Below are 24,681 nucleotides of genomic sequence, written 5' to 3'. Positions count from 1 at the left end.
TGTCAGGGATTGAACCTGGGTCTGCGGAATGCAAGGCAAGCACCGTACCTGCTCTACTATCTCTCTAGCTCCTCAATAGAACTACATTTTTGAAATTTTTTTTGATGGGATAGAGTGTTGTTATTACTTTAAACTTGAAAGAAATCCATAGATAGGCCTTATTATGTTTTATTGTTTGCTGTCACAGTTTTTGTAATTCTGAAGTCTTTGAAGTTAATATGTGAGCCTTAGACTCAGAAAGAACAATAAAATCATCAAGTAAACAAGGGTTTAATTATTAACTAGAACTCATGTCTCAAGAAAATACTGTAACATTTGTGATCGAGGAGCTAGCTCAAAGGGCTTAGTGCATGCATTGTGTAGGTTCCATCCCCAGGACTGCCTGGAGTGGAGTGATCACTGAGCACAGGAAGGAGTAGCCTCAGAGCTGGGCTGGGTGTGGTGTAAATACAAACACACACACACACACACACACACACACACACTAGTGTCTTTTAAATAAACTTCTTAACACTAAACCTTTAATACATTAAGAGATTCTATTACTCTGAATGACTTAAATTTTATTTAATTAAAAAATATGCAGACTCTTATTTTTAACTCTGTTTTTGTTTTTGGGCCACACCTGTTCTCTGGGCTTACTCCTGGCTGTGCTCAGGGATCACTCTTGGCAGGACTTGGGGGACCATATGGCATATAGGGGATTGACCCTTGAGTCAGCCGTGTGCAAGGCAAATGCCCTACTCTCTGTACTGGTGCTCCAGCCCTCAGATGACTTTAATTTTAATGAAATCAGAATTTAATCTTTCCTTGCCTTGGATTATCGTAATGTTAAACCTCAGTTCTGTGCCCACATTTCCTGCTTTTTATTCTGAATATCTGTCTAGGAATCTGGAGAGTTTAATTTTTATATGCATACGTGCATATAGATGCACACCTATGTAATTCACCAAGAAGAAAATTTTTAAGTATGTGATTGACTTCTGGGTAAATAGTTCTGTTTGCATTTTGAAAGTTATAAGGTTTGGGAGCCCACTCTACTCATTATTATACTCTGTTCTAAAGACAAAAATGAAAGAGGTAGAAATAACTGTTTGGGACTTAACTTATGGAAAAGGGAGACTGAAGGCAATTTAAAATAATAAATGAACAAGTCTGAATCATTATAGTAAACTGTTTACAGACTTCAAAATAGGATAGTAGGTGTGTCAGGGACTACTTTAAGATTTTTTTTCTTTTGAAATATTTTGTAATATGAAGTAATCCATTAAAGGATGTAATCACTAGTGATTAATATATTCACAGTTGTACAGTCACCACATTTTTAGAATATTTTAATCATGTGAAATATAAATACCATATTGCATAAAGAGTTAGCTCTCAGTCTCCCTTACTCAATTCTACCCAGCCTGTCACTGATCCACTTTCTTACTATATATTCTGAACATGACCATACAAATGGAATCTTGGTGTAATATGAAGTCTCTAATCATAGAGTTCTCTCAATTAGTTTCAAGATTCATGGTTTATCGTGTAATAACAAAACTTATTTTTTTTGTGGCTGAATAATTTATGAATAACATACTATTGTAATTCTGCATATTGTTTTTCTTTCAGCTGATGGATGTTTGGACATTTGATGTACTTTTTTAGCACTTGTAAACAATTCTGTGAATATTCAGGTTCGTGTGTGTGTGTGTGTGTGTATGTATTTTTAGTTCTTGTGGAATGGAATTGCTGGATCATATGGTGATTCTCTGTTTAAGCTCTGGAGACTTCCAGACTGTTTTCCAAAGCATTCTTACTGTATCACATCCTCACCAGCAGTATATGAAGTTCTTTTCTTCCTTGTCAATATTTATTATGATGCCATTTTGATCATAGACCTTTCAGTGGGTGTTAAGTAGTATCTCATTGTGATTTTGATTTCCATTTCCTTGATGGATAGTGGTGATGTTGGAACCATTTTATTGAGAGATGTATCATTTATTGAGAGATAGGTGTTTCGATATTTTGCCCATTATAAACTTTTTTTGGGACTTGGTTCAATGTCTTAAAGTACTTGTCTAGCAAGCATAGACTGTGAACTTAACCTCAGAGTTCATCTTGACAGCCGTACTACACTATTGGATTTCCAGAGAGTGAAAACCTAACTTAATTTTTTATTATTAAGGTGTCAGCACCCTTTGTGCATGTAAATACAAGTTCCCTTTCCACATACATAATTTGCAGACAATTGTTTCATATTCATTGTCTTTTAACTTAATCTCATTTTGGTCTTTGAAGAAAAGTTTTGAATTTTGGTGTCTATTTTTTCCTTAGCTTTTTGTGCTTTTGGTGTCATATCAGAGACACCATTGTCTGCTCTAAAAATTTACTCTTCTTTGTCCAAGGAGTTATGTTTTGAGCAATTATGCTTCTTCTATTTGTGGCCTGATGTAGGGTATCAAATTCTTTGCATATGGCTATGCAGTTGTCCCAGTCATGTGATTGGTTACAAAGACTATTCTTTCCCATTAAATTATTTTGTTAAAAAAAATCACCTGTGGAAAGGGGGGCGGGCGGGTGGGTGGGAGATACTACAGTGGAGAGGGTACTTACCTTGAATATGACTGACCCTGTTGTTCCCCAGTACCCCGTATGTTTCCTTAAGTTTGCCAAGAGTGATCCCTGAGCATAGAGTCAGGAGCACATCTAAGCACTGCTGGGTGTGGTCCCCCCACCCCTGAAAGAAATCACCTGTAAATGTGAGGGCTCATTTCTGGACTTTGAATTTTAATCCATTGATAGTTTTATATTGTCTTGATAACTGTAACTTTGCCATTTGAGAACTGAGTCTTTCATCTTTTCTTTATCAGTGTTGTTTTTGCTGTTTAGGGTCTCTTGTATTACTAGATGAATTTTAGGATCAACTCAATTTCCTCAAAGAAACCTGCTGGGATTCTGATAGAATTGTGTTGAATCTGTAGACAAATTTGGGGGTGTTGCTTTGTCATTTTAAGAGTATTGTCTTATTCAGGAACAGAGGATGCTTTAATATATTTAGGTCTTTTTTTTTTTCAGCAGTGTAACTTTTTATTTTTTCTTCAGAAACAGTATGTTTTGCACTAATTTTGTTTCATTTATCTGTAAATGTGTTAGATTTTTTTGCTATTGTAAATAGAAGTGTTTCGTTAATTTCATTTTTAGGTTTATAACAACTGTATAAAATAAAAATGCAGTTGGTTTTTGTATACTAGACTTATGTCCTGCAACCTTTTTAAGTGGATTGTCTAGGATTTTCTGTATCGAAGCTTTTCACCTACTGTTACTTTCCTAATTCGAATGCATTTCTTTCTTCTTTTTTGTTTTTTAACCTAATTGCCCTGACTAAAATCTCTAGAACCTTTGTCTCCTTTTTGATCCACATACATATTTGGAGGGTCTTGAGTCTTAAGATTTATCTGAATAATTGAAATTTCTCTTTTTAATCTTCAGTTTTAAATCCCCCCACTCCCACTTCCCTTTGTTGTCATGCTGTTGGGATAACTAGGGGTTATACACACTTGGTTTTGGTGGTTTCACACCTTATTGTGGTGCTCACTTAAGTTTATGTAGCGCATACACATTTTAGTTGTACTTGCTAGGTGTCCCAACACTTTAGTTATGGTGCTTGGGCCCGTTTTGTGTTGCTCTCTGGATGTGCATACACACTTTTTGGTTGCTGTGTGCTGGAGATTACACACTTTATTGTAGCAGCAGGAATGACATTGGTAGTGCTGCCAGGATCGATTGTGGACTCATGCCTACAAGGCAGTTACTCTTCCTCTGACTGTCTTGGGATCCTAATTTAGATCTCTTAAGCTGATACATGATTTACTGAAAAAAAAATAGTCAACAATAACAGCGTGGAATTTCTTGTTTGGAAGCTCTAGATTCAAGGGAACATCAGAAATAGAATACTAAATCTTAAGTGCAGTAGAATTAAAAAGAAGGGAACAAGCCATTTTGATGTCAAGGGTGTGGTTAATGAAGAATTCTGTGTTTATTCTGATGTATTTTGAACTTGACCTTGAGTTTATTTTTCCCAAAACATTTTAGCAAAAATGATTTTGTGTTTGTAATTTTTCTTTATACTTAAATGTTTATCTACTTAATATATTTAGGAAAGTTTGCTCTATACAGTAAGTCTGTTACCCTTTGTTTAATTGTGTTTTCATGCAGCTACATTCTGAAAATATTTTGAAAACATTCCTCCTCAGATTATGAATCTCAAAAGTTTAAATAACTGAGTTTAGCGAAGAATCTTCCTGTTCATAAGGCAGAGTCAGAAAGTGTTGATGGCTTTGTTTGCATTTTTTTTTGTAGCAATATTACTTTTAAATTTTTTAGTCTACTTTTCTCATTATGGATAAAAGTTATTACTATTTTTTTTTGCTTTTTGGGTCATACCTGGTGTTGCACAGGGGTTACTCCAGGCTCTACACTCAGGAATTACTCCTGATGGTGCTCGGGGGACCATGTGGCATGCTTGGAATTGAACCCAGGTTGACCACATGCAATTCAAACGCCCTACCCTACCTGCTGTATTGTCACTCCAGCCTCCAGCCCCTCTATTTTTTTTTTAAAGGAAACATTTTACTTTGCTGTTCGAGAAAGTCATCTGAATGCCTGATAATTTAGGCTTTCATATTATTTTCATTTATTACAATGGAAATTAGTGACAAATTGGTGACACAAAATTGAAATTACAATAGTTAATCTTTTTTATATTCATCCTTTGCAGAGAATATTTTTCTGTAATTTTATAGTTTAGAATTTTCTTTCTAAATTATTTAAATAGATTCCCTAAATGAATAATATAGATTAGAAATATGTAATACCAGTTAACAGGAAAATAGAACTAAATTTAAGATATACCAATATTTCCCCCTCGTCTCGTCTCGCCCCCTGGTTTTTCCTGCTGTCACTGTGAAGACCGGGGCTCTCATGGTTGTGATGCTCCAGCGCTTGATTACGGTACTCGCAGAGGTCACACACTTCAGTTGTGGTGCGTGCACATTCTTTGGTATTAGTGCTTGCAGGGGTCACACACGTGGTTACAGCCCTTGCCGAGGTCACACACTTTCATTGTGAACACATTTGGTTTTGATGTACCTGAGATACCACAAATCACAAAGCTGTCAGGATTCCACTCTGCATGTGAGGCGGTGCTGGGGAATGAACTTGTGGCCCCCCATGTGGAAAGCTGGCATTCCACCAGTGAGCCGCATCCTCAGGTTTAGGATATACCAGATTTGTTTTCTGTGCAAAGACTCTGTTGATATAAATACGTATCGATTGCTATGTGATCATAATATTTTTAAACAGAATTTAAAAAGTGACAGGGTATCTGCTAGATTCATACTCAGTTCAGCCTTCTGTAGCAGTTACATGTAAAGTTACGTAATAGTATATTATGAATTATATATAGAATTTTTACCTTGAAATAGCATGAGATTTGAATTACTGAAAGTATTTCTTAACTATTGATGAATACTTTTCCATCAATAAATTGAACCAATATTTTTTGACTACTGAGTCCAATATTTATTGGTCACTGAGCACAGCAAAAGCCATCCTCTTCCTTTCAGCACCCCTTCACTTCCTTTTAAATGTTAAATGTAAATCCACAAAAATTCTGTGAGTTAGTAAAATTTTTGTTTCATAGCTTGTTAAAGAACATGAATCTGGATGTGGCTCAAGTGGTAGAACATTGTCTTTGCATGTGTGTGAACTTGGGTTTGAACCCAAGCAATGCTGGATGTAATCCCATGGCCTGTCTGTGACTACGCCAGAGGTGGCCCTGGTGGCCTCCACCCCCTTACCTCCCCAGACCTTGAGTTTTGGGTCCTTTACTTTATAGCTCTTGGCAGTCTCACTTGTTTCCTCATTTGTATAATAGGGAAATAGCAATAATTATTAATGGGGTTGTTATAAGTACTAAGACTGCTTAGCATATCTATGGTAAGAAAAATAACCTGCAAACTGAGAAATTGAAGCTGTTAACTATTCCTGTTTCTTATTAGGAGACATTCAAGTGACGTATTGATAAAATAAATACAACAGTAGGGTCTGGAGTAGCAGTGCAGAGGGTAGGGCTGTTGCCTTACATGCGGCCTGTCTGGGTTCAATCCCTGGTCTCCTATAGGGTCCTGTGTCTGCCAGGAGTGATCCCTGACCACAGTTCCAGGAGTAAGCCCAGCACACTGTTGGGTGTGGCTCCAAAACAGAACCCAAACCCAAAACCCAGTATCTGTTTGACCCCAAGATACCTTGTTCAGCTTGATAAATAGCAAGCAAATGGAAGCAGAATATGCTAAGTGACAACAATATGGTGCTGTATGGACTGGAGCGATAGCACAGAGAATAGGGCCTTTTCCTTGCACCTGGTCGACCCGGGTTCGATCCCTCTGTCCCTCTCAGAGAGCCTGGCAAGCTACTGAGAGTATCCTGCCCGCACGGCAGAGCCTGGCAAGCTACCCGTGACGTATTCGATATGCCATAAACAGTAACAACAAGTCTCATAGTGGAGATGTTACTGGTGCCCGCTTGAGCAAATCAATGAACAATGGGGCGACAGTGCTACAGTGCTATGGTGCTGTAACATACAGAATATATAGAAGTTTGTAATCTATAGAGAGGAAGTTGATCTCACCTTATATTCAGGAGATGGAAGGAAGAGTGAATGTACCATCCTACTTATCTCTCAGAGTTCATTATTGCTCTGTTAACTTTTTGTTGTTCCGTTGTATGTTTACTATCTGACAAATCCCTGTAAAATCCATTTTACACTGCTGAAATTCCCTGCTTATTATCCTTCAGTAATAAGAACTTGTTTTGACTGCTTACTGTGTGCCAAGTTAGTTGTTGTCAAATTACTTTTTTTTGATCACTTCCTGTGATGCTCAGGGCTTATTCCTGGCTCTGTGCCAAAGGATCACTCCTTGAAATTCGTGGTGGACCATATGTGGTTTTGGAATATTGAACCTGGGTTAACCACATGCAAGGTAAGCACTTCAACTGCTATCTCTCCAGCCTAGCAAATTCTTTATGCCAAGTTCCATATATATTTTTGACTTTGTGGGTAACATAAGAGTTGTGTCCGCTTTTTAAAATTTTTTGTAGCTTTAAAAAATGTGAAACCATTTATTGCTGGCAAACTAAACTGGGTTGCTAATCCCCATGTAAAGACATTTATATAAATTAACTTCTGACTAGAATTCTGGCAAAGTAGCTATTATTAATTTTTATTTTTATTGAGAAGGCTAAAAAGTGAAATTTAGAGAGGCAAATTTGATCAGTCACAGAGTAAGTAATTGACAGAGTTTGAGTTTAGATTCTGGTCATGTGATTTCTGAAATCTGTGGACTTTCCAGGATATTCTTTTACTTAAAGCTTAAAATGGAGATTTGGGAGTCTCATCGTTTATTATTCCTCTCTTTCGAATGATAGCCTAGCTAGACTAACTTATATCTGCAGTACTTTGTGCTTTATGACCTCACTCTTTTCTTGAATAAATCACCTCAGGTGCTCCCTACTTGGGGAAACCTTGCCTGACTTGGTATTTCTAGTTTTTGCTTTATGCCCTTTCTCTGTGTTCCCCTGTGCATTCTTTTCTAACATTTATCACATTGTTTACTAGCCTGGATTAATGTTTCTGCTTACAACTTTTTATTCAGTTTTCTTTGTGGTGCTAGGAACTGAGAACTTAGGCTCTCACATATTTTGGGGGTGTGCTCTGCTGCCCAGTCACATCCCTGACCCAGGAGTATGGTGGTGTTTCGGGTGGAGGGTGGTGGTTGGGGCATGGCACCTACCTCCAGGAGGTGCTCAGGGAGCCATGTGTTTCGGGAGGAACTTGTGCCTCCTACATACAGACATGCACTCAGCCTTTTGAACTTCTCTCCGACCCCAAGTAGGAATAGATTTCTGAGGTGAGAAATATCTAACCTTTCTAGCTCAAGTGTCTGGCAGTATGGACTTAATACAGTATTTGCTATATATAGTGTTGGCAAATGTTTGCTAAAGAGTGAATAATCAAATGGCATACGAACTGTAAAAATAGCATCAATAAATGGGTAGTCGCAGAAGACATATTCAAGAATGATAGAAAAATTGAGTTAATGTGTGGCTAAGGTCTAGACCTTTAGTGAGAAAAAGACTGATAAGACAAACTGGGGCAAGAGTTTCACGGAGGGGTTTGACTGTCTGGGTATGGAATATAATTTTGTCTTATGATTGTTCAACTCTTGAGCAGCAAGTATTTTCTTGAATCATTAAATTGGGGTTCTTTTATTAATACTTAGACTTTATGTTAAAATATTTTAGATGATACTTCATAGAACACACCACATAACAGTTTTAATTGTTACTATAGATGTGACTATTCGATATGCCAAAAACAGTAACAAGACTCACAGTGGAGGGGCTGGAGAGATAGCACAGCGGGTAGGGCGTTTGCCTTGCACGCGGCCGACCCGGGTTCAAATCCCAGCATCCCATATGGTCCCCTGAGCATGGCCAGGGGTGATTCCTGAGTGCAGAGCCAGGAGTAACCCCTGTGCATCGCCAGGTGTGACCCAAAAAGCAAAAAAAAAAAAAAAAAAAAAAAAAAAGACTCACAGTGGAGATGTTACTGGTGCCCACTCGAGCAAATCAGTGACCAACGGGATGACAGTGCTACAGTGCTACAGATGTGACTCTGAAATCTCATAATTATCAAAACTAGTATTAAAGATATTGTGAGGCAGTGGTTTTATTTTTTTAATTTTGGCTCTATCCAGCAGTGCTCCCTCCTGGCTCTGTGTAAGGGACCGCTCCTGATGGAGTGCCTGTCATAGATAGAGAACTGGGTCAGTTATGTGCAAGGCAAGGGCCTTACCCCTATACTATCTCACTGGCCTGGGAGTCAGTGATTTTGAGCAGGTTGGTGGCAGTTTGCAAAGATTAAGAAGTTAATCTGATTGTGGTGTGCAGAATCAGTTGATCAAAATGCAGGGAGCATTAATTTCTTTGGAGGGGGGCGGGCTGGAGATCAAACCGAGGCTTCACACATGCAGGCAAGTATTCTTTCTACCACTAAGCCACATTCTTGACCCTAAACGTTTTTTTTTGTTTGTTACTTGTTCGTGTTAGACAAATTGATTAAAATTGGAATGGCTTCTTCTTCTTTTTTTTAAAGCTCTATTTTGGCCTTATGCTTCAATAATTAAAATATTTTGGGGTGTTGACAGGAGGTGGGGGCTCACCCAGCTGTGCTCATGGCTTATTCCTGGCTCTGCATTCAGGACTGACTCTTGGTGGGACCATATGAGGTGCTGGGATTGACCTCTGGTCAGCTGTGTTCTAGAAAGTGCCCTAGTACCCTGTAATATCTCCAGCCTCTTAATAATTAGAATATTGTCGGGGCTGGAGTGATAGCACAGCGGGTAGAGCGTTTGCCTTGCACGCGGCCGACCCGGGTTCGATTCCCAGCATCCCATATGGTCCCCTGAGCACCGCCAGGGGTGATTCCTGAGTGCAAAGCCAGGAGTGACCCCTGTGCATCGCCGGGTGTGACCTAAAAAGCAAAAAAAAAAAAAAAAAAAAGGAATAGAATATTGTCATGATTAGTTTACCATCCTCTTGTAATGCCGTGTTGTATGTTTGATGGTATGGATTGTTTTGCCATCTGGAGAAGGTTGTGGATCCTTTTTAGAATAATAATTTCGATTGAAAGAAAATAACTGCGTTAAAAAAATCTGTATTGAAATGCACATAAAGATATAAAACCAAGTTTGTGATACATTCATTTGTACTGCTTGAATCATTTAAGTAATAAGATTGAGCAGTAATAACTACTGTAATTTTGAAGTAGTTAAACTAATGATAATATGATATGAAAATATAACTGACAAAAAGCAGAGGTATTCTTACTTTTTTTTGGTTTTGGGCCACAAGCAGCTGTGCTCAAGGGCCACTTCTGGCTGTCTCAGGGGACCATATGGGGTGCTGGCAATAGAGCCCTGGTCAGCCACATGCAAGGCAAGGTCCTACCCCTTTACTATCTCTTGGACCTCAGTCTCTCCTCTCCTTCCCTCCTCCCTCCCCTCTCCTCTCTTTCTTTCTTTTTGTGGCAGGTGGGGCGTGTTGGGGACCACACCTGGCTGTGCTTACTCCTGGCTCTGCACTAAGGGATCGCTCCTGGCAGGGCTCAGGTGATCAAGGCAAGTGCCTTATTAGTTGTACTGTCTCTCTGGCCCCAGTATTCTTATTTTATGGTGAGCTGTTTAGATTTTTTTTAATTTTTATTTTTTTGCTTCTTGGGTCACACCTGGTGTTGCACAGGGGTTATTCCTGGCTCATACACTCAGGAATTACTCCTGGCGATGCTCAGGGGACCATATGGGATGCTGGGAATCAAACGTGGTTGGCCGCATGCAAGGCAAATGCCTACCCGCTGTACTAACGCTCCAGCCCCTGAGCTTTTTAGATTTTAAGGGAGGTTAATATTTTAAAGATTAGTGAGAAGATAGTGTTGTAAAAATTTTTCCATTGACATCCCAGATGAATAATCTTTGCTTGTGTTACCTATCTTTAATCTCTTATGTGTTTTCTTGCTTGAAGAACTGTACTTTTCTTTGAGGATGATTGTATATGTTCATATTTGCTTTTGGAAGTAATGTATGCTTTCTGTAAAAAACCCCAAATATCAGAGTGTATAGTGCTTTGGTTATCTAATTTGATGAACCTCAAGTTGTTGTTAATATGTAGCACCATGATTTGTTTTTGGACAATATAAACTTAACCACATAAACATGTATCAATAGATTATTACTGAAGGTATCAATTTGTTAGTGATTGTTAGAAATTTGGTTGTGTTGTGTGAATTACTCAATTTATCAAAATGTGACACTGTGCTCATTGAAATTTAGGTAGTATTATAAACCAATAAAAATCATTAAAAAGTCATTTTAAAATGTTTTAAGGACTGAAGAGATAGTATAGCAGGTCAGACACTTGCCTTGGACGTGACAGACCCAGGTTTGATCTCCTTCACCCCATGATTCTTGAGTCGGGAGTGAGCCCTAAATAATCCCCAGGTGTGGCCCCAAAACAAAATAAAATAAACCTTTTCACCATATTTTGACCATTTTTATTAATAAAGATGCTTATTATGCTTTCACATTTTTTATTGCTCTTAAAAATGGCAGTCATATCGCAGTTTTCACTTTAGTATTTTCACTGTTCTGTGGACTCCATGTTCTGTTCGATTCCTTCATTACCTTCATCACTCCTGTATTCAGTAGCAGCCCCAGCTTGCCCCTTCCTTTCTTCCCTGGAAATCACTTTCTGATTTTGAGGATTTATCTATAATTGGGTTTTATGTAATATGTGGCCTCACTGGTCTGTTTTTTTCCCATATCTTTAAGATAAATCCATGTTGTAGAATATAACTACTACATTCCTTTTTATGATCAAGTAATATGCCATTGTATGATTACACCTCAGTTTATTCATAAGCTGAAGAACATTTGCATTGTCATTTATGTATGTTTTTATGTGGACATGTATTTTTCACTTCTTGGGTATTTTCCTAGGAGTAGAATTACTAAATCACATAATAATTTTTTAATGAACTTTTTGCAAAGTTTACAAACTTGGCATCTGCATTGTTTTATACATTTGTGCATCATGCTCTTTGATAACCTGAGTAATTTATTGATTGGCAGTGAGCAGGTTTTCATATTTTTTGTCACTTATCACCAGTGCATTGAAAAACTCACAGCTTTTGAGCCACACGTTGGAAATTACTTCTATATTTGTGCTTCCGATCATTCTGTGCCTGGAGTCCTTATCAGAGAATCATGATGTTCTGGGGATCAGACCTAGACCTCCTGCATGCACACATTTTTGGTTTTGTTTTGTTTTTGGGCCACACCTGGCAATGCTCAGGGCTTATTTCTGGCTCTGCACTCAGAGATCACTCCTGGTGGTGCTTGGGGGACCACAGGGGGTACTGGAGATTGAACTTGAACTTGAGTGGGTGGGCCTGGTAAAAGGCTTTTACTTTTACTTTTATGTTTTAAAGAAAAAGTTTCTCAAAGCAGATTTGCTAGATTAAAATGGCTACACATTTATAATTTTTTTATACCTTTTCAGATTGCCTTTAGAAATCTAGTATAAAATACTCCTACCAGTTGTGTAATGGCAGTCTGTTCTCTAAGCTCTTGTTTACATTACTGATCATAGTTATTTTGATACTAATAGGTCATATATTAAAAATTATAACAATTATTTAATAGTGGGGTTATACTTTTTTTAGTTTTTGGCTATCATATTCTTTTCTGATTAGCTTTATCATGACCTTTTACCACAAATGTTTCTGTTAATTTGTAAGTGCTGTTTTAGTTTTCAAACATTATTTCATTGTCCATTATTTTAGAGACTTTTCACTCCAGTTCCATCTTACCTTTTGTCTTTTCTGACTTTACAGAACCTAAGCTTTTTATATCATCTAATCCATTATTTGTTTTTGTTTTGTTAATGTTGGCAGGGATTAAATTCAGTGTCTCATATATATAAACTGTGTACTGCCATTTCTACTCTGTCTTCTTTTGTTTATGATTTCTAGTTTAGGGAAAAAAATTGCATTCCAGGATTATAAGATTATTTTTGGAATTTTCTCCTGAAAGTGTCTAAAATTAAACTTGCCTTAGAAGATGAAACTTGAATTTCAAAGTTGGACTTCACTAGTGTTTGGACTCTAGTCCATTCACTTACTAGCTGTGAAGTGTTTGTTGGCCGTTTCATAGTTTTTCTGCAGTTCAGCATTTTCATTGGTAAAATGATTAAGAATACACAGTTTATTAGTTTAGTGAAATTAAATATGATAGAGGATGCAGTTTGTTTAGCATAGTTTTTTGACACAGACTGAAAATTCTGTCCATGTTTTATTTTCTCGTAAACTGTCTTCTACCTTATTAAAATATGATTCAGAAAACAAAAGAGGGGACGTTTCAAGAAATAGTCTTCAAAGTCAGAGATGCAGAATAGGATGAATACTGACTGAAATAGGACTGATTATTGACCTAGACCTTCAAAATCATTAATAGGAGCATATTAATTCGAATGATGAGAGTGACATTTTAATAGAATGATAACTAATTGAAACTGCACAACATATATGAAGGATGGTATATGCATTTGTAATGAGTATTTGCTTGTATTTTTGAAAAATATTTTCTCTCTTAAAATACTTGTAATAGGATAAGGATGGCAACCTTTATACATGTATATAGTCCTGATTCTGCTCAGGGATCACTCCTGGTGGGCTCAGGGTACCATGCGCACGGGATCGGTGTTGGTCACTTGCAAGGCAGGGTGCTTACCTGTGCTATCTCTGGCTCAGCAACTGGGTTTTAGAAAGTATCATTTTCTATTCCTTGACTCCTGGGTGACTGCCTGTTACTTCTCTTAGGTTAAAAGTATACTGTCCTCATTTTGTCAGCTGCAAAGCAGAAGGAAATTTTGTGTTAGCTCGAGAGGAAGGTAATGAGTTTAACAAAACAGGAAATTTGTTCTTCTGTGACCTTTGATGACTTTGTGAAGTTGGCATTTTGAATACAGGATTGAAATTCAGAAGAGTTTCGTATTTAGCTTGCTTTGTTGATTTTGCAGAGTATCTACCTGCAAAGTGGGGAGGGAGGTAGGGAATAAGAATTCCACATCAAAGGCTCTGCTACCTTTGTGGGAAATGATGAACAGTACTATTCCTTCTGGTGGACAGAAGTTTGAGTATCTATTTTACAATGGATGGTTTTTACTTTCACTTAGAGCCAAAGTATCCTTTTCTGGAACCAAACTTGACTCAAAGCCCTTTGTAAATTCATGTATTCTTTATCCTTTGAAGCAACTATTTTAGGAACTATTTTATAGCTGACACCCCTTCTCTTCAAACCTTTTCCGCTTTGTACAAAGCACCACCTTCTTGGCAGTCATTTGTGTGAATAGAATGTGTACTCTAGTTAGGCGTTTATTCATGCCAAAAATATTAAAGATTAGCTCCATTGTTTAACGCTATCTGTTTTGGATCAATGGGATTCAGTATTATTGGCCTTGTCTTTACCTTCTTTCATATTTATGGTATTCGCATCTAAGAACCCTTTCCTAGATGACTTTTTTTAAAAAAAAAATCTCATTTTATTCTGCACGGTTATTAAAGTTTTATTTTTACTCCATTACTTTTAAAACAGATTTACAGGTTAGATATGGGTTCTCCAAACTATAAACTCAGGTTCTCAGATAAGTAAAAGTAACTTTAACCTGGGGCTGGAATGATAGCACAGCAGGTAGGGTGTTTGCCTTTCACACAGCCAACCCGGGTTCGTTCGATTCCTAGCATCCCATATGGTCCCCCGAGCACTGCCAAGAGTAATTTCTGAGTGCATGAGCCAGTAGTAACCCCTGTGCATCGCTGGGTGTGACCCAAAAAGCAAAAAAAAAAAAAATACTTTAACCCATATGTATATTTTGCTTTATACATCTAAAGGCAGAGCAATATACAATTTGATTTAGGGTATCTATTATGGTTACTTTCAGACTCTACTATCAGTGTGGCATTTAGGATTTTCTCAAAGAGAAGCTAAAGTAATTAGAAAAGCTATTCCTGCTGAAAAAAGTGTATGAAATCCTTAGTTTTTGATACTGTCAAAAGTTTGATTTTTTATTTTTTTTTTATTAAATCACCATGAGCTACAGTTACAAAACTTACATGTTTGAGTTTCAGTCGTACAATGATTGAACACCATCCCTCCACCAGTGTAAATTTCTACCTCCAATGTCCCCAGTACAAGTTCAATTTTCTAGTAATTGGAGCCAAATAACGTTTGAATTAGTGATTAAATTCTCTTTATGTAAAACAACATTCTTAGCTTGTAGGCAGATTTTTTAATAAAAGTTTATGTAAACAAAATGAAGACATTATACATGTGATATATTACTCAATTCTTTTGATTTTTTTTTTTCTAGCACTGCAGAGGCCGAGCCTGGAATTGTGAGGTAGGAAAAAGAAAAAGATGAAGTGTTTTATTTTGTATGAAGTGCTAGAGTATAACTTCAGATTTTTCCACGTTTTAGCATGTTAGATCGAGTCCAATTTTTCTTGTGGGTTTACTACTTTGATACCTTCATAGTTCGTATGTGCTTAACTCTGACAAAGTGACTTATCTAGGGCTGTGGTTCTTTCTATTTATTTATTTATTTATTTATTTATTTATTTATTTATTTATTTATTTACTATGGTTCCTTTTAAGATGTCCTTGAAACTTGTCTCAGTCTTGAGTCTGAACACATTTACTGTTGACTTTTTTCCTTTTCTAAACAAAAATAACAGCAAAGATGTTCATTTCTGTAAGGTTTGAAGAAACAGGTTATGCTATGTATTTTTATTTCCTTCTACATTGTATAGGCAGTTAATGTAGAAGAAGGCCTTTCTTTGGGGAAGTACTTGTTATTGCATCTTCAGGAGAACAGTTGGAATGCATCTTCGGGCATTAAATAGTAGCTCTCCTTTACTATTTCCCCCTTTTTTACTTCAGTAGGTAAACAATAGTAAAAAGACAGGAATTCAAAGGGGAATTTATGGCAGTCAGATAGTGAATTTTGAGGATCAGTTTATATAAAGTAGAATGCTGCAGAATACACAGGTGAATGCTGATCACCTGCCAAAGGGCTAGACTCATGTTGACCACATAATATCATCCTGAGTAGCTCACAGTGAAACTTTGTTTTCATTTCTTTCTTTCGTCCCTTCCTTTCTCCTTCCTTCCTTCCTTCCTTCCTTCCTTCCTTCCTTCCTTCCTTCCTTCCTTCCTTCCTTTCTTTCTTTCTTTCTTTCTTTCTTTCTTTCTTTCTTTCTTTCTTTCTTTCTTTCTTTCTTTCTTTCTTTCTTTCTTTCTTTCTTTCTTTCTTTCTTTCCTTTCTCCGGCAATGCTTCTGGCTCTGCACTCAGAAATTATTCCTGGCAGTGCTTTGGGGGACCATATGGGCTGCTGGGGATCGAGCCTGGGTTGGCCGCATGCAAGCAAATGCCCTCCCCACTGTACTATCGCTCTGCCCCCTTTGTTTTCTGTGACTTTTTCTTGCTCACCTGGATATTTTTACAACAGCTGTTATAAGAGGAACTTGAGCTCTATTTGGCGTTAAGGTACTTGCCTTGCATCCTGCCTACCCAAGTTCAAATCCCCAGCACTGTTAATGGTTCCCCTGCTCCACCGGATTTCACTCGAGCACAGAGCCTGGCTGTGTTCCTACAAACAGAGCAGAGCAAACCAATAAGCCAATAACAAAAACTCAGACCAAGTAATTACAGTTTGCTTTTCTCATCAATTTTTGTATTGGTGCCTGAAATCAGACAAATCAAAGTGAGGAACTTGTTAATGTGAGAATTCATTAGAAAAATGGGAACATGGTTTTATGGTTTGTTGAATAGTAAAATACCCTGTAATGGGTACTAACATTTGTTGTTTCTAAGTCAAGTGTTTCTGAGATACTGTGTGCTCTATTTAGGGGTATGGAATATGGTAGAAATAGGAGCTGATTATTACTGGGTCTCTGGCTATAATATTATCTCTTTGTCTATCCTGTTAGTTAAAATGGTACTTAAGTCTTGGGTTTTCTGAGGGAGTTATTTATAGGAAGAATTGAATTTCCAGCTTCTTAATATGCGGAGTTTGTGCTGGGTTATTTTGAAATCATGGCCTGATCAGTACTCCTACTGAAAGAATTTATAGGGGCCCCAGCCGGGGTGGTTTGGGGTCACCAGGTCACTGGGGGCAATCCCTCACCTGGAATGAACTCAGGCTCTAGCCCATACTAGACATTTGCCAAACAATTAAGCCACAGCCTGGCCCGCTGTCCTCCTACCCTCACCCCACCCACCTTTGCGCTTCCCTCCACTTTTCCTTTGTTGCTAATACCGTGATGGCCGAGGTTTTGCACATGCCTGGTTGTCCTCACACACTTGGTTGTGCTCTCTAGGGGTTCCACATCTGTTTGTATCACTTGTGCCTATGGCTGCGCTGCTTGCGGGTTATCACTCAGCTTAGTGGTACTTGTTCACATTCTGGTTGTAGTGCTTACCTAGGGTTATACTCCTGGTGTGTAGGTGTTCATGTATCTGCAGTTGCTGTGCTTCCCAAGGGTGATGCCACCTTAAGCTGTCATGCTCATACACATCTGGCCGTGCACCAGGGGTCATGCACTGATGTGGTGCCAGAATCTGATGGCAGAGTGCCCCACTCTGCCTTGTACCATTGGGAATTGAACTCCTGGCCTCACTCTCGCAAGCTCTTTGGCTCCATGCTAGCTCCCTTGGACCTCCTACCTGACTCTTGCTTTTAGATCAGTTTTTGAAAATCAGTTTACTTAGGAATTAGTTTGGGTGAGGTTACCAAAATTGTTTATGTTCTTTAATTTAGCAACCTTATTTTGAAATGTTCCTCTGTTGTCAAAGTCTATTAGAAGATCATTATTTTTTTTTAATTGCTGAATAGTATTTCATTGTCTTATTTACCACAATTTGTTATACTTTATTTAGCATTTTGGGGGTCCTGGGAGCTTGGATTGCGCTAGTGGTGCTTAGGGCTAACTCCTTGCTGCGCCCTCAGGAATCACTCCTGGTGGGCTCGGGGAACTATATGGAATGCTGAGGATTGAATCTTGTTTTGACCACATGCAAGGCAAGCACCTTTTCAGTTGTACTGTCTCTCCATCCCCTCTTTTAGCCTTTTGGTAGACATTTGTGTCACTTCAAGTTTTTGGCTATTACAGATACAACTTCCATATCAGTAGTGAAATGGCTAGAACATATGGTATTTCTGTTCTCTTTTTTTTTTGAGAGGGTGGGGTTTGGGACTATACCCAGCAGCTCCGGAGTGACCTTGGCTGTGCGCAGGGGACTGACTAAATGTGGTCTATGGTTTTGAATTCAGGGTCACAGCTAGTGGGGCTGCATGCAAAGCCAAGTTTTTACCTCCTTTACTCTCTCTCTGGCCCTTAAAGTTTTGAGAACTATTCAGCTATTTTCACAGTGGCTACACTAGTGTTCCAGAACAAGTAACAAAATTCGGAACTAAAGGACTATCTATTTTGTTAGGTTTTCAAAGTGTTCTTACAGAAAAATCATTAGATTCATATAATGGACTATTAAGAAAGCATCAGAGCTTAAGGGCTGGAATTCAGCTCTGTGCTAGGGCAGTTGATGCATGTTGGAAGCCCTAGTTTCAATCCCCAACACTATAAAAACAAAAACAAAAACAAACCAGAAATTGATAAATCATAGTTGGTTAGAAACCTCCCCAAGTTGAGCACAATCATTGTAAACTGAGGAGATTACTCAAAAGGGGAGAGCATATGGAAGCCCCATGTTCAGTCTCCAAGACCACATGATGTCCCAACTATCAGGGGCAACCCTTGAGCCTACCAGGTATGGTCCTAAAACAAAAAATCATGATTAATAAAAAGAATGAAATTAATGTTTTTGACCTTTAAACTTGATTCATTTTTAATGATAGTAATATTTTATGGACTGGAGAGATAGCACAGCGGGTAGGGCGTTTGCCTTGCACTTGACCGACCCGGGTTCGATTCCTCCATCCCTCTCAGAGCCTGGCAAGCTACCTGTGGCGTATTCGATATGCTAAACACAGTAACAAAAAGTCTCACAATGGAGATGTTACTGGTGCCCGCTTGAGCAAATCGATGAGCAATGGGACGATAGTGCTACAGTGCTACACTAGTGTTTGCATTAAAAAGATGAGGATTTTCTTTTCTCCACATCCTGGCCAGCATTCTTATTTTTCTTTTCTTTTTGATAATGGCCATTTTGCCAGGTGTGAGGTTATTGTACTTTTGGTTTAAAAAAAGAAGAGACAGGGAATCAAATATTCTGCTGATGATTTTACTTCTAACACTGTGCTCAGAAGTAGTTGGGAAAACAGATACTTATTATCTTGACATAGTGAATTATCCTTTCCTTTGGCATTCATAAGCGATCATTTAGACTCTTTTTATTTATTTATTTATTTTTTATTTTTTTATTTTATTTTATTTTATTTTATTTTTTATTAAATTTATTTATTTTTAATTAGAGAATCACCGTGAGGGTACAGTTACAGATTTATACACTTTTGTGCTCATACTTCCCTCATACCAAGTTTGGGAACCCATCCCTCCACCAGTGCCCATTTTCCACCACCCGTAAACCCAGTGTCCCTCCCACCCTCCCCAATCCCATCTCCCCCCCACCCCACCCTGCCACTGTGGCAAGGCATTCCCTTCTGTTTTCTCTCTCTAATTAGCTGTTGTGGTTTGCAATAAAGGTGTTGAGTGGCCGTTGTGCTCAGTCTCTAGCCCTCATTCAGCCCGCAACTCCCTTCCCCCACATGGCCTTCGACTACAATGTAGTTGGTGATCGCTTCTCTGAGTTGACCTTTCCCCGGAACGTGAGGCCAGCCTCGAAGCCATGGAGTCAACCTCCTGGTACTTATTTCTACAGTTCTTGGGTGTTAGTCTCCCACTCTGTTATTCTATATACCATAGATGAGTGCAATCTTTCTATGTCTGTCTCTCTCTTCCTGACTCATTTCACTCAGCATGAAACTTTTCATGCCCATCCACTTGACTACAAAATTCTTGACCTCCTTTTTTCTAACAGCTGCATAGTATTCCATTGTATAGATGTACCAAAGTTTCCTCAACCAGTCATCCGTTCTGGGGCATTCGGGTTTTTTCCAGATCATTTAGACTCTTTTTAATATGAAAAATCTTTAGAAAGACATTACAATACAACAAAAAATAAACCATAAAATAATATTTTAATATGCTTTATAGTTTTTATAGTTTCGGGCTAGAGCAATAGCACAGCAACCCGGGTTCGATTCCTCCGTCCCTCTGGGAGATCCTAGCAAGCTACTGAGAGTATCCTGCCCGCAAGGCAGAGCTTGGTAAGCTACCTGTGGCATATTTGATATGCCAAAAACAGTGCCCGCTTGAGCAAATTGATGAACAACGGGACAACAGTGCTATAGTGCTTTATAGTTTTGGGATTCTAATAATGTTCTACAAAAATGCTTAAATATGACTTCAAGCAAGGATCTTTTTATATAATTCATTGTTCTGTAAGAATTCTTTATTTTTGTTTTTGTTTTTGGGCCCCACCCAGTGGTGCTCAGGGCTTATACTTGGCCCTGCTCTCAGGGACAGAGGGGGTCAGTCACCCTGGGGTGTCAGAGGTTGAACCTGCACTGGCTATATGCAAGGCAAGTGCCTTGCCAGCCATACTATCCCTCTGACCTCTGTGGGTAAGTATTCTTACCTCTCTTTTGGAAGAATTTTCTATCTCATTTTATTATATTTTAGTTTTACAGAATTTACTACTCATGTGAATAATATAAGTATTACAAGGATTGCTGTTTTAGGGGGCCTCCCAGGCAGTGTTTAGGGTACTGTGTACTACTGAGGACCAGATTTGGGTTTTTATATGCCAGACACCCATTGGTCCCAAAGGTTACTTTTAAAAATGTGAGACTTTAGTATATCTTCAAAAAAGATGTCTTTAAAAAAGAAATACTTCTGAATCCTAATTTGAGTGGCCAAAATCTGAAACATTAGCTCCAAATGTTGATGAGGATGTAGAGCAACACGAATTTTGTCATGGCGGGTAGCAATGCAAAATGGTATAGCTACTTTGGAAGGCTAACTCCTTCCTTCTGTTCGTCCTCCACTCTCCATAGTCCCTAAGACTGGCAGTTTGGTTTGTTTGGTTTTGTATTTTTTTAAAAAAAACCTTTTTTCTAAAAAACAGGTTTTGAAAAAGTTTTTTACTGAATCAGGTTACAAAGTTATAATGTTACTTATGATTGAGTTTTAGGAGACCAGTGTTCCAACACCATAAACTGGGCAGTATTTTATGAAAGTAAATATATGCTTATCATATGATCTAATCAGTAGTCATGCTCCTTATTTATTTCTTTGTTTGGTGTTTTTGGATCATACCCAACACCCAGCAGTGCTGAGGGGTTACCTCTGGTTTCACAGTCAGGGATCACTCCTGGCAGTGCTTGGGGGATGCCAAGGATTGAACTGTACTCACTGTACTATTGCTCCGACCCCACCTTCTTACTGTTTTCAAATGAATTGAAAATTTGTGTCTACACAGTGACTTGCATTCATGTTTCTAGCCGATTTGTTCATGATTGCCAAAACTTAAAAAGCAATCAAGGTTTCCTTTAGTAGGTAAGTGGATAAATGCATATATCCAGACAGTGCTGAGGAGAAATGAGCTCTCAAGACATTGAGGTGTGCTGGGGTGGAGCTCATAAGCCTCCCATGTATGGGCCCCTGGATTTGATCTCTGGCATCAGAAAAGAAGCTAAAATACCCCCAAAAGATGGAGGAATCTTAAATACATATTACTGTTATTAGGTGAAATAAGTAGATTTGAAAGGTTCTGTATTCATGATTCCAGTTGTGTGATGTTTTTGTAAAATATAAGCACTGGTAGCAATGAAGATGGGTTGGAGTGATAGCTCAGCGGATAGGGCATTTGCCTTGCATGCTGCCAACCCGGGTTTGATTTCTCAGTCCCTCTTGGAGAGCCTGGCAAGCTATCGAGAGTATCCTGCTTGCATGGCAGAGCCTGGCAAGGTACTTGTGGTGTATTCAATATGCCCAAAGCAGTAACAATAAGTCTCACAGTGGAGACATTACTGATGTCCGCTTGAGCAAAATGAGGAACAACGGGATGACAGTGACAGTGACAGCAATGAAGATAAGTAGTTATCAGAAGTGAGGTAAGGGGGAGGGGAGGGAGGGATGAACAAAAAAGCTCTTCATGTTTAAGAAAATAGACAGTCATTGTAGAAAAGTTATTATAAATAAAATTTTAAAATTATCTGTAATCTAGTCCTTTCGGACCTTTTTCATACACATTGGTACATGTTTCATATACACATCGTATTAGATTGCATAGGTGGGAATTAGCTTTAGGCAATTAGTTTTTGTTTTCAGTTAGCAGTATGTCTTGCAAACTTTCTTGTGTAAATTTCTACAATTCAAAAATGAATGCCTATCTACTGTTGGAGAATAAAGTGGAGATTTTTAGGGAGGGTTATTTTGCTAAGTATAGATCAATTTTCAGGTTAACTTATTAAAAAATATTCAGGGGCTGGAGCAATAGCACAGCGGGTTGGGCGTTTGCCTTGCACTCGGCTGACCCGGGTTCGATTCCCAACATCCCATATGTTCCCCTGGGCACCTCCAGGGCTGATTCCTGAGTGCAGAGCCAGGAATAACCCCTGTGCATCACCAGGTGTGACCCAAAAAAAAGCAAAAATAAATAAATAAATATTCAATCTGTACTGATCACAGCAGTGTTTTTATTTGGGATATATTGCAAAATTGTAGATTGACACAAATGTTGAGGACCAAATATTATAGTTTTGGGTAAACTAATTTTTGCGGTATTTATGTTTTATGCAGTTTTGACAAACTTGTTACTATTTGAATTCCTTGCATTAAGTAGCCCTGCACTGTAGCACTGTTCTCCTGTTGTTCATTGATTTGCTTGAGCGTGCATCAGTAACGTCTCCATCATAAGACTTATTGTTACTGTTTTTGGCATACCAAATACACCACGTGTCGAGTGCCAGACTCTGCCGTACGGGTGGGATGTTCTCGGTAGCTTGCCAGACTCTCGATAGAGGGACTGAGTAATCGAACCCAGGTTGGCCGAGTGCAAAGCTTATTAAGTTAATTGTAGAATTCTATGGTAGTTAGTCAAGAAAACCTGCAGATTCTTATCAATGAAAACATTAGTTTTATTGCAGACTTTTTTTAGAAGCAAGAAAATAATAAAATTTGCTAACATTTTTACTGAGATTGTAAAGATCGTTTTAGTTAGTATTCTTTTAGTATTCTTGCACATTTTTGTCACCATTTAAAATTGTTCTTTTTCATTTGTTCACTTTGGAATTCTTCCTGGATCATTTGGGATAGCGGGGGTGGATACCTTGCTGGTGTTTTTCTTGGGTTCTGAATTAGAGGGGCTGTACCAGGTTGTGCTCAAGGTTTTTCCTGGCTCGATGGTCCAGAATCACTTCTGGTGATGTTCAGGGACCGTATTTGATACGGTCAGCTGTGAGTAAAGCAAGCAGTTAAACCCCTGTACAATAATTTCAATTCCTTATCTCTTCCCTGCTCCTCCTTATAAAAATTAAATCTTCATTAATTCTAATTTAGAAATTGCTTTTAAGTCATTTATGTATATATTAAGCCACAGTATATGATTAAATATGTTAATTCCGAAATAATTTGAAATTTACTGAATTAGCTTAGTAAACTAACCTAATAGATGTAATAGATTTATAGAATAACAACCAAATATTACTCAGTGCGTAAGCTTGGATTTTTGTACATTTGTTGTTTGATTTCTTTCAAGGTATAAAGTCATTCTTTTATTTTATTTACTTATTTATTTAGTTTTTGCTTTTTTGGGTCACACCCTGCGGTGCTCAGGGGTTACTCCTGGTTTTGCACTCAGGAATCACTCCTGGCAGTGTTTGGGGGACCATATAGGATACTGAGAATTGAACTTGGGTTGGTCACGTGCAAGGCAAATGCCCTACCCGCTGTGCTATTGCCCCAGCCCCTAAACTCATTCTTTTAGAAGGACAATCTAAGTTAGATTTTTACCACTTATTTCAATGTTTGAAAGGAAGAATTTATTTCACTTTTTTTTTTTTTTAGGGGGTGTTGGTTTGAACCCATTCAGTGGTATACAGGACTTATTTCTGGCTCTGTGTGCAGGGATCACACCTGGCAGGTTTCGGGAACCATATAAGATTCCAGGGATTGAACCCGGGTTGGCCATATGCATGGGAAGCACTCTATTGTATCACACCAGACTTGAGAATTTGTTTTAGAAATAGAAAATAATCTAGTTTTTGAATCCAATGAATCCTGACTTAAAAGATAGTTTGAAGTGGATTGACTTAATTTCAAAGAATAGAATAATACATTTTAGAGTCTTTATGCTAACCGGATCTGATTACACTAGGGATTATAATTCACATGCAGATGTATTTTGGATTAAATATGTTAATCAGGGCAGGAAACATAGTACAAAGATGCATGCTTGTGGACAGCTGACATGGGTTCAGTCCCAGCTACATATGGTTTCTGAGCATTGCCAGGAGTAAGCCCTGAGCACTGCTGGTTGTAACCTCAACCAAAACAAACGAAAACAAAACCCCGCAACCCCCCAAAATAGAACAATCAAATTTCTGATGTAGATTGCTTATATAATGGGAAGTGACAACATATTTTATATTTCATATAAGTACAAGGCTTACAAAAGTATTTATAATTTTTAAGAATGTGCCAGCTGAATCATTGGCATGTTTAGGCTTACTTGGAAGTGACTAGAAGAAATGTTGCTGAGTAGAAGAAACTACTGGAATGAAAAAAGTAGGAAAACAGATTTGATAGTATCATGTTTATTATTAGTGTCTCTTTTGGTTGGCAGTCTTTCACAGTAGAAAATTTATCAGAAAGAATCATGGTAGCATAAACAGATTTTTTGAACATTCCATATTTCCCATGCCTATCTATAACCCCAAC

At 38.2% G+C, this 24,681-nt stretch overlaps 1 protein-coding gene across 4 annotated transcripts in view; it reads left to right on the top strand.

Annotated features, from left to right (window-relative positions):
• The window catches only part of CNOT6L (CCR4-NOT transcription complex subunit 6 like), a 110,437-nt gene that overhangs the window by 5,321 nt on the left and 80,435 nt on the right, over positions 1-24,681 (top strand). For 2 of the 4 annotated variants that reach the window (XM_055138486.1, XM_055138488.1), the window contains exon 2: positions 15,031-15,060. The exons of the other annotated variants lie outside the window; for them this stretch is intronic. The gene's annotated coding sequence lies outside the window, so the exon portion shown is untranslated. The remainder of the gene's footprint in view (positions 1-15,030; positions 15,061-24,681) is intronic. 4 annotated transcript variants of the gene reach the window in all.

Source organism: Sorex araneus, chromosome 5 (assembly GCF_027595985.1).
Source record: "Sorex araneus isolate mSorAra2 chromosome 5, mSorAra2.pri, whole genome shotgun sequence".
Lineage (NCBI taxonomy): Eukaryota > Metazoa > Chordata > Mammalia > Eulipotyphla > Soricidae > Sorex > Sorex araneus.
Note: the sequence above shows the minus strand (reverse complement) of the source record. Positions and strands in the feature narration are given on the sequence as shown.